We start from the raw sequence: 13203 nt of genomic DNA on the forward strand, positions 1-13203 counted from the left end.
ATGCTTTCTATTTTTTTCCTCTCTCTCTCTTTTTTTTTTTTTTTTTTTTTTTTTTTTTTTTGTGTGTGTGTGTAAACCAGGTCTGAGTACGTCTTTTACTGGGTGGCTGTAGGTGCTTGGCAGTGAGATGTAAGCCTGCTGCTGCTGTTTTGCACTGTCTGACTGCACGCGTCAGGCTTCAAGCAGCTCTTGGCAGTGTAAGCGTACCCGCTACTAAATGCACGGGTAACACCATGCCTTCTTTAACCATGAACTGTTAGCCAAGCTGTTACATGCTTCATTTGCAAAATTCACTGGGGGGGGGTCAGGAAAGAAGAAATACAGTCATTTCAAATATAAATAATTAGCAAAACAGACCCCGCCAAGATAACATTACTCTATGTGTGTGAATCTTCCCCTGCGTAAAGAGAGAAAACAAGTTATGTGATGGTTATGTTGTTTCACATGCTACTCTAAAAAAAACCCAGAAATACCAAGAGAGCGGTGTTTTAAGAGCCTGAGTTGCATGTTAAGTGAGATCTGGATATAATATACTGTGAGAGTTGGGAGACCCGGCTTCTTTTTGTAGCTGTCTTACAGCATCCTTGTGTTGCTGCTGAGAGTTGTGAGACCTGGTATCTTTTTGTAGTCATCCTACAGCATCCTTGTGCTGCTGCTCAGCCACTTGGCTGTGGCACCCCTTCTGTCGGACGTGGGCGATGGTGCCCCTCAGGAGAAGTCATTGCTCGCTTCGAGGTCCCAGGTGGCTTAGCAATTATGAAGCAAGTAAAGGATTTTACACAGTCCATTGCAAAACAAGAGGACATGAAACATCAACATGTATCAGTTTGTATTTGACTCTGCTTAATATGTCATGAGATATGTTTACATTTAATTGGGTAGAGAAAACCAGCTTCTGAACCCATTAACTCAAATTAAGTCTATCAAAATAGCAATATACTATTGAGGTGAAATTTTCAGCTAATTGTATAGCCTCCTACAAAGCAGATGTAGGTTGTTTTAACTTACACGCACAAAAAAAAAATCCTGTGGTGTGCATGTGAAGTTAGCGCTTGCTCCTGCTGGGTGCTCATCAATCAGGTCTGCAGATGGAAGACCTGTATTTTTCTGCAGAAAAGCAGTAGACTGTTTGGCGTCAGCATAAATTCCTTCCAGTCTGTCACATAGCACACCTAGGTGTCCTGTCACCATGTCTGAGGGGGAAATTCAGCCTATGTACTTCACTGGGACAACCAGAAGGTTCTAGTTAGGGAGGTGGTTTTCTGGTTGCTGAAGCTCCTAAAATAGTTGAAGAACACTCTTGAAATCCTACTGTGAATGTAGAGTGATCCTTGGTTACTTTGTGGAGGTACTACAGGCAGCCATCCCGGGCCTGAGTGGTAGCACATTAAGCTCTCAAACATGATAATTCCTGCAGGGTGCTAGAAACATTGGAGGATGTCCTTCCGCTGTGCTTGCTATTCACGGGGTTGGCAAACTTCACTTTCGAGGGCAGTCTCAAAGCTCTCGTCAGAAAGCAACAGAGACTTAGAAATGCAAAAGCATTTCCCAAAGCTGCGAAAGCACTCAGAAGACTGTCCCCCACAGAAGTCCACAGGAACTAGATGTCCAAGCATCTGTGCCCAGGTTTGTGCATGGGAAAGCGAGATGGGCATCCAGAGGAGGGACCCTTGTCAGAGGTCCCAATGCCACCCACCTGCTAATACCACCAGCAGCTCCATGTGCAGTGTGGAAGTGGGAGAGCAGCTGCAGAGTCCCTCCATCACTCTCCTGGCTGGGTGCAGCCCGATTCATCCCATGGTTTTGGGTGCACATGGTGTTTAGCCCCAAACCTTCCTGCATCTCATGGAAGGAGAGAAGTCATTTGGGTTTTTCAGTATTTTCTTTTTTAATTTCCTGTTAAGCAGAGCAGTGTTCCTCTATTTTGTCCTGTTGCTCTGCAGACTCAATATATATTTGTACTATCTTGCCTTCTGAGAGCTGCCATGGCTCTATAGTCTGACAATATTTGGGTTTCTGCACTTGCTCTGCTGTTGCTATGCGACCAACCACCAACAGCAATTTGCCTGACCCTTTCTTCGGATGATATTAATATGCAGGAATTAGTGCCAGCTGTAGTTGGTGATGAGACCATTTGCAACCAGCCTTCTCCTCTTTGCCTACCTCTTGCCTCTGGTATTGCTGGAAGTGAATTACTCTATGTTGTTTGGTATTGGGTAGCATGTAAGAATTGAATATTGACAGAAACGGGACATGAATGCCGTGAGGTCATCCTCACTTACTGAAAACATAAAAACACTCAAGGATAGAAAATAAGAATGTGGCCAAAGGTTTGTGCAACAAGCCCTTATACACAACTGAAAGTTAGAAGGCCTCATAAAAAAAAATTATCTTTGAGACAGTAGGTGGACAATTCAAACGCTTGTGAAAACTAAGTGTATTTTTGTGGCATATAAGGAAACCTTTCCTGGGAAAGGTTAAACTCTCTGGCCATCCTTTGAGTGGTAGCACAATCCTCAGGGTGGATTTTCAGAGGTAGAAGTAGCACTTAGGCAGTTGATTCCTATTTACTGTCAATGACAATTTAGCACCTGATGGCTGTACCTGCCTCTGAAAAGTCTCTTTCATAGCAGGGGGATTTTTTGTTTGTTTTTGTGTTGGTATTTTTTTTCCAAACCAGAACAGTGTTGTTGGAAAGCACTGGTTGGCATTGTAGGGACGGGCACCACTGAGTGCCCTGTGGGCCAGCTACCTTCCCTCCCCGGCACTGCCGCACACCTCCATGAGCAAAGTGTTTTGCCTGGCACTTCCAAGTGGGCTCTGGCTTGTGGCATCTTTTTTCAGACCATTCTCAATACCCTTTGTACTTCTAGAGGTTCCATTTGTACCACTAAGGGGTTTCTGTGAGGAGAATGTGTTCTTAATGTATTAGCTGAAGTGAATTATTTATTTGAGATCAGTGCATTGTTTTCCATCGATGTACCATGTAAGTGGGTATATAAATAGAAGCATAATACGTTAAACATGTTATCCTAAAGTTAAACCAGAATAAATTGATAATTCTGTCTTTTAATTTTAATACATTTGCAAGGTCTCTACTGATAAGTTAGCTGCAGCCTCAGTGCCTTCATTAGCGTGATCCTTGTCCTGCGCCTATCTATGCATGTGTTTAATTTTACTAATGTTTACATGCCTGGAGATTTATGTGTGATGAGAAACATACATTGTGAAGGTATTTTCTGATACATTCATTACTTTATTCTGTTCTCCTGTAATTAATCTATATCCACAAATACAAGATATGTTGTAAAAATATAAGTAAGTTTATAGTGGATTCTGAAAAAATATCTTGTCATAAGCATACAGGTATAGTTGGAAATATTTTACTCGAATGTAGTGACTGAGACTACTTCAGAAGTAATTATTTCTGACACTTTGGAAAGATTGTTTGAACTGTTCTGTATTTTTGATATTACACTATTTGGAAATCAACCAACTGGAAATTAAATATGTTTGGCATGTACAATGAAGATATGTGCATTATGCTTAGACCGTGAAGTTTGTTAACACTTTATTTAGAGTACTAAGAAAATGAAGCTCATGTAATTGTGCTTTTAGTACACATTTTGGGGTTTTTGAGAAACCTGGCTTTAATCTGTCATGGGATGACGTATTTGTATTTCTTGTTATTGCTTAACCGATAGGGTAAAACCTTGGCTATTGAGAGTCAAAACCTTTAAATCCCTCAAGTAGTAATCCTTATATATAAAAACCATCCTGTTATATCAATAGGCTTACTTCTAAAAATAAACTTTTGTAAGAATGGACTCATTTTTAATATTATGCTTTAAATATATTTATGTATGGCTTTGATCCACTTAAAACTGCTTATTCTATTTGTTTCAAGATAAAGATCTGGGGTTTTCATCTGTCATTTCTTATCCTGTATTATTGTATTTTAGGGGACAGACTAAAGGAGTACTTATAACTGTAAGTGATTCAGAATGCCGCAGTGCACTTAACTAGGTATTTCATTACAATCTTCTTGCTACATAATCTTCACTGTCTGTCAGTCAGTTGATTGGTTTTTCATACCCACTTGGACTGTCTGGGACAGTAAAACACTGCTATTTATGTGAGGGGCTTGCAGCATTATTGGCATCAGAAGCAAGCTGAGGATGAGAAGTATGACTGGACACTCATCACACTCGCTTTTCTTGCCCCAACTCCGCTCCTTCAGGGGCCAGGAAGCAGCTGGAAGTGCCCCAAGTCCTGCAACTGAACATTCCTGCAAAATCAAGCTTGTTACTGATGGCTTGTACCAGAGCAGCAGTTTTAAGCAGTGGTAGTCTCCATTCTGAAGGGTTAGGAATTTTACACAGTGTAACGCAAGTATGGGAATGGTCTGCCTTGGAAAAATAGGATCTGTCTTATGTTGAACAGAGCCATCCATAGTTCTGTCTTTGTAAATCATTTATCTCTTTGCTGCCCACTCAGCTAACACTTTTCCATGCTCTGATGGTTTGTTTTGCAGAAGTCACTACATTGAAGGATTTGTGAAATTTCAATTCCATGACCAAGAGGGTGAGTAGCCAATTTGCCAGGACCCTCCCAGTGCCATACAAAATATATATAAGTAAAGAGAAGAAGGGCACAAGGTCATCAGAGGTTCGATCTCTTCTTTTCCATAAATGAGATAGATACCGCTAATTGAAAGGTAGGTGAAGCAATTGAGCCATTGTCACTTTTCTAATATTTTGTGCCAAATTACACACTCACTCTAGAGCTCAGCACTTTTGTAATGAGTAAACCAAGAATTTCTGCATTTTGTCTGTGTACATAATCACTAGGTATTTAAATATATCCCTGGATTCATCACATAAACACAACTTTGTTCCATTTGTCCTTCACCTTTCCATGTTTTGCAGCTTCTTCTCATTTTCATTGTAAGTCTGCTTCTCTCTCCCTTCGCTTTTCCTAATGACAAGCTTGTGACTAGTCCTTCAATCACCTTCCACAATAAATGAAGCTGGGTTTGTCAGGAGATAAAATATTTTATTAGATTAATGGATATAGCTGGAAAAAACTCCAGATAAGCTAGTGAAAGCTGATCAAACTATATCAGTTGATTGAATGAAAGATAGTGTCTCTCTTTATAAATGATGCTTTGCTTCACCTTTCCACTCTCCCTGTTGCAGCAATGTAACTTCCAACTCCAATGGAGAAACTTTCGATTCTCCACGGAGAATCTGGTTCATTACAAAACAATAATTCTAGTTTATGGTTTGTAATGCCAGATGGGCTACTGCGATGCTCTAGCCCGCCTTCCTGTTTGACACACAGCATCAGGCTTCTTCCTGTTTGAAATATGATGTCTTTTAGAAAAACATCTGATTTTGATTTAAAGAATTCCAAAGCAGGAGACTTTGCCATAATGCCTCACTGGGTTGCTGTGGTGGTTAATTACCCTCACTGTTAAAAATATGTGTCTTATTTTATAGCTTGAATTTGTCTAGATTCAGCTCCCAAACACTGGATCTCATTATAGCTTTGTCTGTGAGCCTGTGTTCATACTTAGACCTACAGACTATGAGCAATCACCTCTCCCTTTGCTGGGCTTAAAAGGACCAAGTTGTTCCACTGTAAAGTGTATTACTTAGGTCTTTCTTCACTCTCATAGCTCTTTTCTGAACTTTCTTCAGTTTACCAACTTACTCCTTGAATTATGAACAGAACCAGATGCAGTTTTTCAGATGGAGTTACAGGAGTGCAAAATACTCTGATCATTTAGCAGCTTTTTTCTTTACTCCTTCTTATTTTTCCTTTGTGTATGCATTTATGGGCCTTGTTTTAAATGGACTAAGATGTTATTTTTGATAGGCAGAAATACCCACCTAGTGCCTGAGTCACATTATCTCTTTCGTCCGTTTAAGTTAAGAGCAGACAGGGAGTAGCAGGGTCTGAAAGTGATATCAAAGCCAAAGTTTTCATGAGTAATTCCTCTTCCCTGCCAAATATTTCATGATACTTAGTGTTCATCAGCCAGGTGGATAAATCAGTGCTGATTGAAGGGAGAAAGTATGTGTTTGCTAATGAAACAGGTGCAGAAATGAATAACCTACTGGGTTTTGTAATAATCAACCTGATATCCTGACATATTCAAACACATCTTTGAGTGATTCTGTAATCATGTAAATATAAAAGCCCAGAACTATTTTTTTTTTCTCTGTGGTTTTTTTCCTCTATTTCTCTAGAAAGTCTACCAGTAAAAAATGTAAAATCTTTATTTGGACCCAGCGGGAACTAGCTTCCAGTTTTCCACTGAAGGATTTACAACGATGTGTTGACTGGAAGCTCTCTGCAGAAAATTTGTAAGTAGCACTTTCTGTACCCAAAATGGGTTTGGTCATTCCACACATATTTAGGGCTTAATTTGTAAAACTTCCTCACTAGGACTAGTCTGATTTTGTTAAACAAGAGTGCTCATTTGGGCACGGATTACCTATGAAAAGAAATGTTTGAGAGATCACATATGCTCAGAGCTAGTCTAAATGATACTAACCTAAAAAAAACATAAACCAGAACAGAAAGACAAAAAAAGCTAAGACTTATTTTCAAGCCAGCTTCATGATTTTTTTGAGGCGTGAGTAATGATTTTTAGATGCTCAGATTAGCATCAGAGTGAGGGCTGCTTCAGCGTCGGCTCTGCAGGTGAGCTGGCTGAGGAATGGGGTAGGAATGCAAAAGCCAGCCCTCTGCAGCTTCAGGATCTTCATGTGGAGACAAGGCTGGAGCCAAGCAAAACCCTCTCCAAAACTGTTATCTCAGTACCCTTGAGGTTCGGGAGTTTCATCTCAGTACACTCGAAGTTCAGGAGTTCAGGCCTGCGGCAGGGGTGCCCAGGACTATGAAGATGTTTTGGGCAGCCCCCGTCTGGTGGTGGAGCCAGCTGCCCGCTGTTGAGGGGTTTGAAAAGACGCATCTGGTGGTGGTGCCAGATCTAGGGCATTTTGGACGCTTTATCCAGACACCATAGCTGTAGCAGGGGAGCATTGTGCAGTGCCCGCTGCTGAGCACCATGTCCTGCTGAACCGGCTGCCAGGCAGGCCGCTCTTGAAGAAACTGCTGTTTCTTGGTAGTTTGCCAGCCACTTTAACAGTCTGTGCAACTTCTGCTGACACTGGCCAGCTCCTATCCTCTCTCCCTAAGCGTTTGAAGCAAATCCTCCCCTGGCATCAGCAGGACCAGAGCCTGAGTGGCCGCAGCAGCAGCCAAACTGGGAGCTGGGGGCAAGTAACCTGCCTCTCTACTGAGGACACCAGTGAGAGAAAGGGCAAGAAAATCTCGTGGGAAAGACTAATTCACCAACATCTCTGTTTTGTTTTGTTTTGTTTTTCTGTTGAGGGGAAAATTAGAGACATGAGCAAATGGTCTAAACCATCAGTTGTCCCAGAGCTCCTACTGGTTTGTGTTCTTTGAATCAACATGATAGCAGACTTGGGCTTGTTGCTAATACTTCTGAGACTGAAAAATAAGCAAGAAAGAAGAAATAACCTGGGGAGAACCAGAAAATAAATGAGAGCAAACATTCCTTTGAGCATGCAGGAAGCATCATTCAGATAGGCTGGTTTTGGCCAAGTTCCTTGTGAGGGAGTTGGGAGCGGCTTCCAGAGGAGCTGCTGCTTGCTGCCACGGCATCGCAGTCGCAGATGCCCAAGCCAGAAACCAGGATTTGAGGGCGATGTGTAGCTGTGTGGAAAGGGAACCGTGCAACATTGAGAGATTTGGTTGTGGACTAAAACACAGGTGGGAGGCAAATCAGCCTTGGAAGGAAGGCTTGGCACAGTGTGTCCCCAAGCTTTTGGAACGAAAGCCAAAACAATATAGTTGTCCAGAAAAAAAAAAATTCATACCGCAGGAAATTTTCAGGTAATTTACAAAATAATTACACAAGAATATCACGTATGAGCTACGCTATCGAGAGAGAGGTTCCTTACAAAATACACAGTCCCTGCATACTGTGTTTGTTTCCAGGCATCGGTTCCTGTGTCGATTCCGATGATGTGAATCCAACACCACCAGTTTGGACCAGTGAAACGGTGTAGCTTGGACTGCGGCTGCCCAAGAATTTCCTCTTGTCCTCCTCTAAGTGCTATCTTGACAGCTGAGACCAGCCAGAGAGTTTTTGCTGACACACCCTGAATTTGAACATCTGGAGAGTGTAAGCTCTGCTTTCTTTGTGAAACATCCTCAGCTCAGGAATTTACTTCTCCCAGTGGCCTAGCAGAGCCAGCATCCATTGACCTTCAGGGCACAATGTAAGGCCCATCTGTTTTCTCAAATTTTTGCCTGAGGGTCTGGCTGGGAGGCTCACAGTTAACTTGTCCTGGGGGAGTGTGCAGGAGATGAACAGTGGCCAGCCTGGTATGTATCTGGTTTTTTAAACAATGTATATGTGTCCAGACTTTTATAGGGACATTAAACAAAATCATTTTACCTTACAGGCATTTTACAATAAATAAATTTATTGAAATAAATAAACACCTCAGATTTTGGTAACTGTGCTATGAGGGTTCTTCACGCTTAGGCGAGAAGGTGATCTCTCCCAGGCTGTCCATTCTTCATCCTGCAAAGAAAGTATATCCCAACTACCTCCATGACAATAGCCTGGCACATATTATATGCTCAGGATTAAACCAACACTGAATCATTAAATAGAAGAAGCCCATGTAAGAGGAAGCCCTTATTAACACCAAAAGAATTTCAAGGTAACAAAGAAACACATTTCTCTTCTTTTTTGAATTCAGTCCAGTCAGTCCTCCTTTTAAGCATGCAAAGGAAAAAATTGTAAGTCTGGCATCAAGCTGAGATACCTGTTGGTTGAAATATCTATGGACTAAATGGAGGGTGGTAGAGTAAACAGGTACTAATTAACTCACAGAGGCTTTTGCCATAGGTATAAAGCCTGGTGGGAAGCAGATGTCAAAAACCTGTTAGAAAGTACCCTAGATCACAAAGGGATCGTACTATGTTCCAGCTGAAAAGCTCTGACTCTGCATAATCATCTGTTTCCACTTGAAATCGGATGCGTTTCTCCAAGTCACCCCTCCGTTCACCTATGCTCAGCATGGCCGCCTGCTTCCTCTGCAGCAGCATCACATCCTTCCGTAGGTTGTTTCTGCTTCCACCGCTCATCCTCTACACCTGCTTCAGTCTTTCAGTGTTTGCAAAGCTCTAGAAGCAAGGATCAAGAGCCAGATCTCTGCCTTTTTACTTGCATGACCTGTCCTATTAAAACATGAATCTTATGAATAAAGAAACTGGGAATTGGTCCCATACTTATTTTCATGTTTGCAGAACACTGTGCACCCCTTTCTTTTTGTGAGTTAAGAATACTCCTGTATAGATTTTTATGCTAATTGTGAATTGTTAGATATTTCGGATACGAAGTCCCATTAGGTAAAATCACACAAACAGGGTTCATAATTTATTATTTAATTCATTTATGATTAAGCTAATATAACTTTGGAAATGTTTCAGGGCTATGCCAGGTCCTGAATGTATGCCAAAGTATTCACCTGTAAAAAATTGTGCACCTGATAATTGGATTTCCCAGCTCTGAATTTTTGATGTGGTTTCAATAGTTAGGGAAATTGCATACAGAGACATGACTGCAGCAAGTTAACCATGATTTGCAAATGAGATTTGCAATAATCATGCAGCAAGTCTATCCGTATGCAAAGGAAGACACTTGGAAAACTAATGCTTTCAGTTGCAAAGCACCAAGTTGAATTTTTGTAGCTTAGTACAGAGGACTGCATTCAATTCAAGATCTGATTAAATGTATAAGGATTCCCAAATTCTAATTAACACTAAATATACTAACACAATTTGTATTTGTAGCAGTTTTATGATGGGATTTGTGTGCAACGGTCAGAATGATGGCTGGCTGAACTTTTTTATTGTTTTTCCTTGACACACTATACAATCAAGAAGAGGTAACATTCCTTTTATATTTTTCATGGGTGAAGTGTTACCCAAGTTAACAGGCTACATATCTAGTATTTTATGAGCCTATGGAAAGCTGTTTATTGACAGTATGGAGAGGAGCTGTTACTCTGCATTTGTTAAGAACCATGGAAGCCTGGGGCAGAGCTGAGATGTGCAGAGCTCCTCTACGTAACATCCAGGTAACTCAAGCTGAAGCCGGCCTGAGCTGAACTGTAAGCAGGTATTTGACACAGTGCTGCTCACTGCACGCTGCATGTCCGCTCCTGCTGTACACCTCTGTGCAGCAGTCTTCACGTACCTTAAAGGAAGGCCCCCAGGTTGTCAGGTAGCAGCTGGAAGGAACACTACTTGAGGGCATCTTTATTCTGAATTTCCATTGTGGCAGGTTACCTGCTTGAATGTTGTCTGGCATGACATTGGCATGATTGTTTGGACTAGCATCAGTCCCTGCTGGAATGTAAAGCTGTGTTTCAAATACACACTCATCTTCATTCTTGTTATGCATTTAAATCACTCTTAGAGTACAATGACAGTGTGCCAGCATGACACCATGGAGTGACCCAAGAAGTCCACTGAAGGGGCTTTGTCAGAATTTGTAATACTTATACTTTCTGCATGAAACACTAATCCCAGATATTCAAAAAAGTCTTGATTTCCTTTTTCTTTATGTGTCATCCATTACTGATATCTAAAGGTTTTTGCAAATATGAAGTATTTCACATGGGCATAATTATACAATACTCTTGTGTTCTCCCATATGTAAATGAAACTTAAATTCAAGGTCCTAAATTTTATGACACCATGCACTCACTACAAGGAGGGTTTCACAGTGGTTTAAATTCAAAAATTGAACTTCTTAATTAATGAAATGTGAAAAAGAGTAACAACATCAATACAGCACACCCCTGCTGTTTACTTTGATATTAAATTCAATTTGGTTTATGATATCTCCAAGTCATTGGACGCTCTCAATTTTTATGTTGGCTGCAGAGAACTATATTACAGAAACGGCAGGGCAGAGAGCATACTGGAGATTTTGGTGGGAGCACAGGAAAAGTAGAGCTTTTGGTGCTCGAAGAGACTGTGACAGATAGCCCCATTGCCAACATATTTCTATACAACTCATCAAATAGTTTCAATGCTTACTTAGGTACTTTTGCATATATATATTCTGAATATTTTTTAGGACAAAATTTGTTCAATATTTTTCAAATACGATTTTTAAGCTCATGAAGTCCTCTTCCTGCAGCCATTGAAAGGTGAAGTATATTCATTCCCTATGATTACAAGACTACATGCGTTTAGAAATACCACTGTCACTGTCAGCTGAATGGTATCTGCATACCCATATGCAGGCACATTAAGTCATAACATTATCAGCTGGTCATCACTGTCATACTGAAAGAGTTGTCTTCTTCACTGCTATCCATGTTGCACGATAGGGGAGAAAGGGCACCCTTGTTGTACAGGGTACATCATCTGTTATTGTGGAAGTGCCAGTAAACTTAGGTTCTTGTCAGTCTGAACTCAGACAGGGATTTAAACACTAAAAAAACACGTCTTATAAATTCTTTAAGAACAAATAAGAATACATTCTTACTTCAAAAAGTGTAATAAAGGCAACTGGTTTAAATTAATATCCCTGTAATATCTGAAGCCCAAATATTATAAAACTAGACAGCTGTCAAAAAAAAAAAAAAAAAAAAAAGAAAAACAAACCACAAAAACCCCAAGTTATTTTAAAGCAGAACAAAATACCAAAGGGAGAGTAAGCAATAACAAGATGACTTGACTTTTTTTTTAACCTCAGACATCAGTACTAAGTCAGGGTTTCTCCTACAACCTGACTGAAGTCAGCAGTTAACCACTGACATCAAAAGGCCTGGTGATGTGGCAGGTAAATGGTAAATTACCCACTTTTAATTTGACCAGAACAGAATTTACTCGTTGCTCTTGTGCAGCATAATTATGAGTTTACCTGCTTCCTCATTTACCATCATACTATTGAAAAGAGCTGAGATTTCATCATTCCTTCACTCAAGGACCTCAGATCTCTTCAGAAGGACAAGTGAGAGCAATTAGCGTGAATCACATACGCAGGTGAGGTGTAAGGAAAATTCGAGCATCCCAGGCGACAGCCCCGTGCTTCCACGAGAAGTGCTTGGAAAGCTGCCACCACCAGCTGCACCAGAAGAGGCAACAGCACGGTAAGGCAAAACATCTTGCTGACAGGCTCTCAGGCTCACAAATGTATCCTTTGCAGTGCCATGTTCTGGTTCTGGACCAGAGTTTTCCAGTTCTGTCCTCAGCCACATCCTCCTTGGACATGGTACTGCAGCCTGGGAATTCGGCTGTAGTGTTTGACCCCTTGAAGGATTCAGCCCAGGTAGACCTTGACACTGGGGACTGGTCCCAGGTGCCTCAAGTCTTTCTCGTGGCTGCAAAACTCCCAGTCTGCAAGCCAATAATACATTTTACTACGATATTTTAAAATGTTGAAGATGGCAAAGGACAATACCGTCAGGGTAACTCTGAATTTCTTTGCTTTCATGGGTTTAAATCAAGCTCTAAGTTATTTTTAGTAGCTTGTTATTACAGCTTTTGCAACCTGAAAACAGACACTGCCTTTAATTCATCAGTAATTTCAACAGTTAATCAGAAAATGTCATTACCTAGAAAGACTGCAGTTCAAAATAAAGCACACTGGAGTTAAATTTAAATTAAAGCATGGACAGAAATGAATGCAGCCTTTGATCCCCTTTCCATCCAGACTGCACCCTGATGGGCACAGCTGGACAGGATAGAAATCGTGAGAAGGCAGCAGTCTTGCCTCTTTAAAAGGATACTGTTAACTCATTAAGTCCTCAAGTTGAGTCAATTAAAAAAAAAATATTCACTGGGTTCTTTCAGAGCTCTCCTAATGTTTGCTGCAATGGCCATTTCTTGCCACTTTTATTTTTAAAAGAAGTTGATTTTCAGGTGTTTGACTGAAAAACATACTGTCAACATCTGTTTAATCATCACAGTGGCCAAAACCATGTTTCTGTTAGCTGAGTGGGAGCCGTGAGCCTAAACAAAAGCACATACCTCTGTCTGTCTGTCCGAAAGCATATTCCTTTGGGCAAGGGAAGGGTCCGGTTTGTTTTGCAGTGTGTGTGGTTCCCCCTTCCCCAGGTGACACCAGCAGGGAAG

This window comes from Accipiter gentilis, chromosome 32 (genome assembly GCF_929443795.1).
Source record: "Accipiter gentilis chromosome 32, bAccGen1.1, whole genome shotgun sequence".
Classification (NCBI taxonomy): domain Eukaryota; kingdom Metazoa; phylum Chordata; class Aves; order Accipitriformes; family Accipitridae; genus Astur; species Astur gentilis.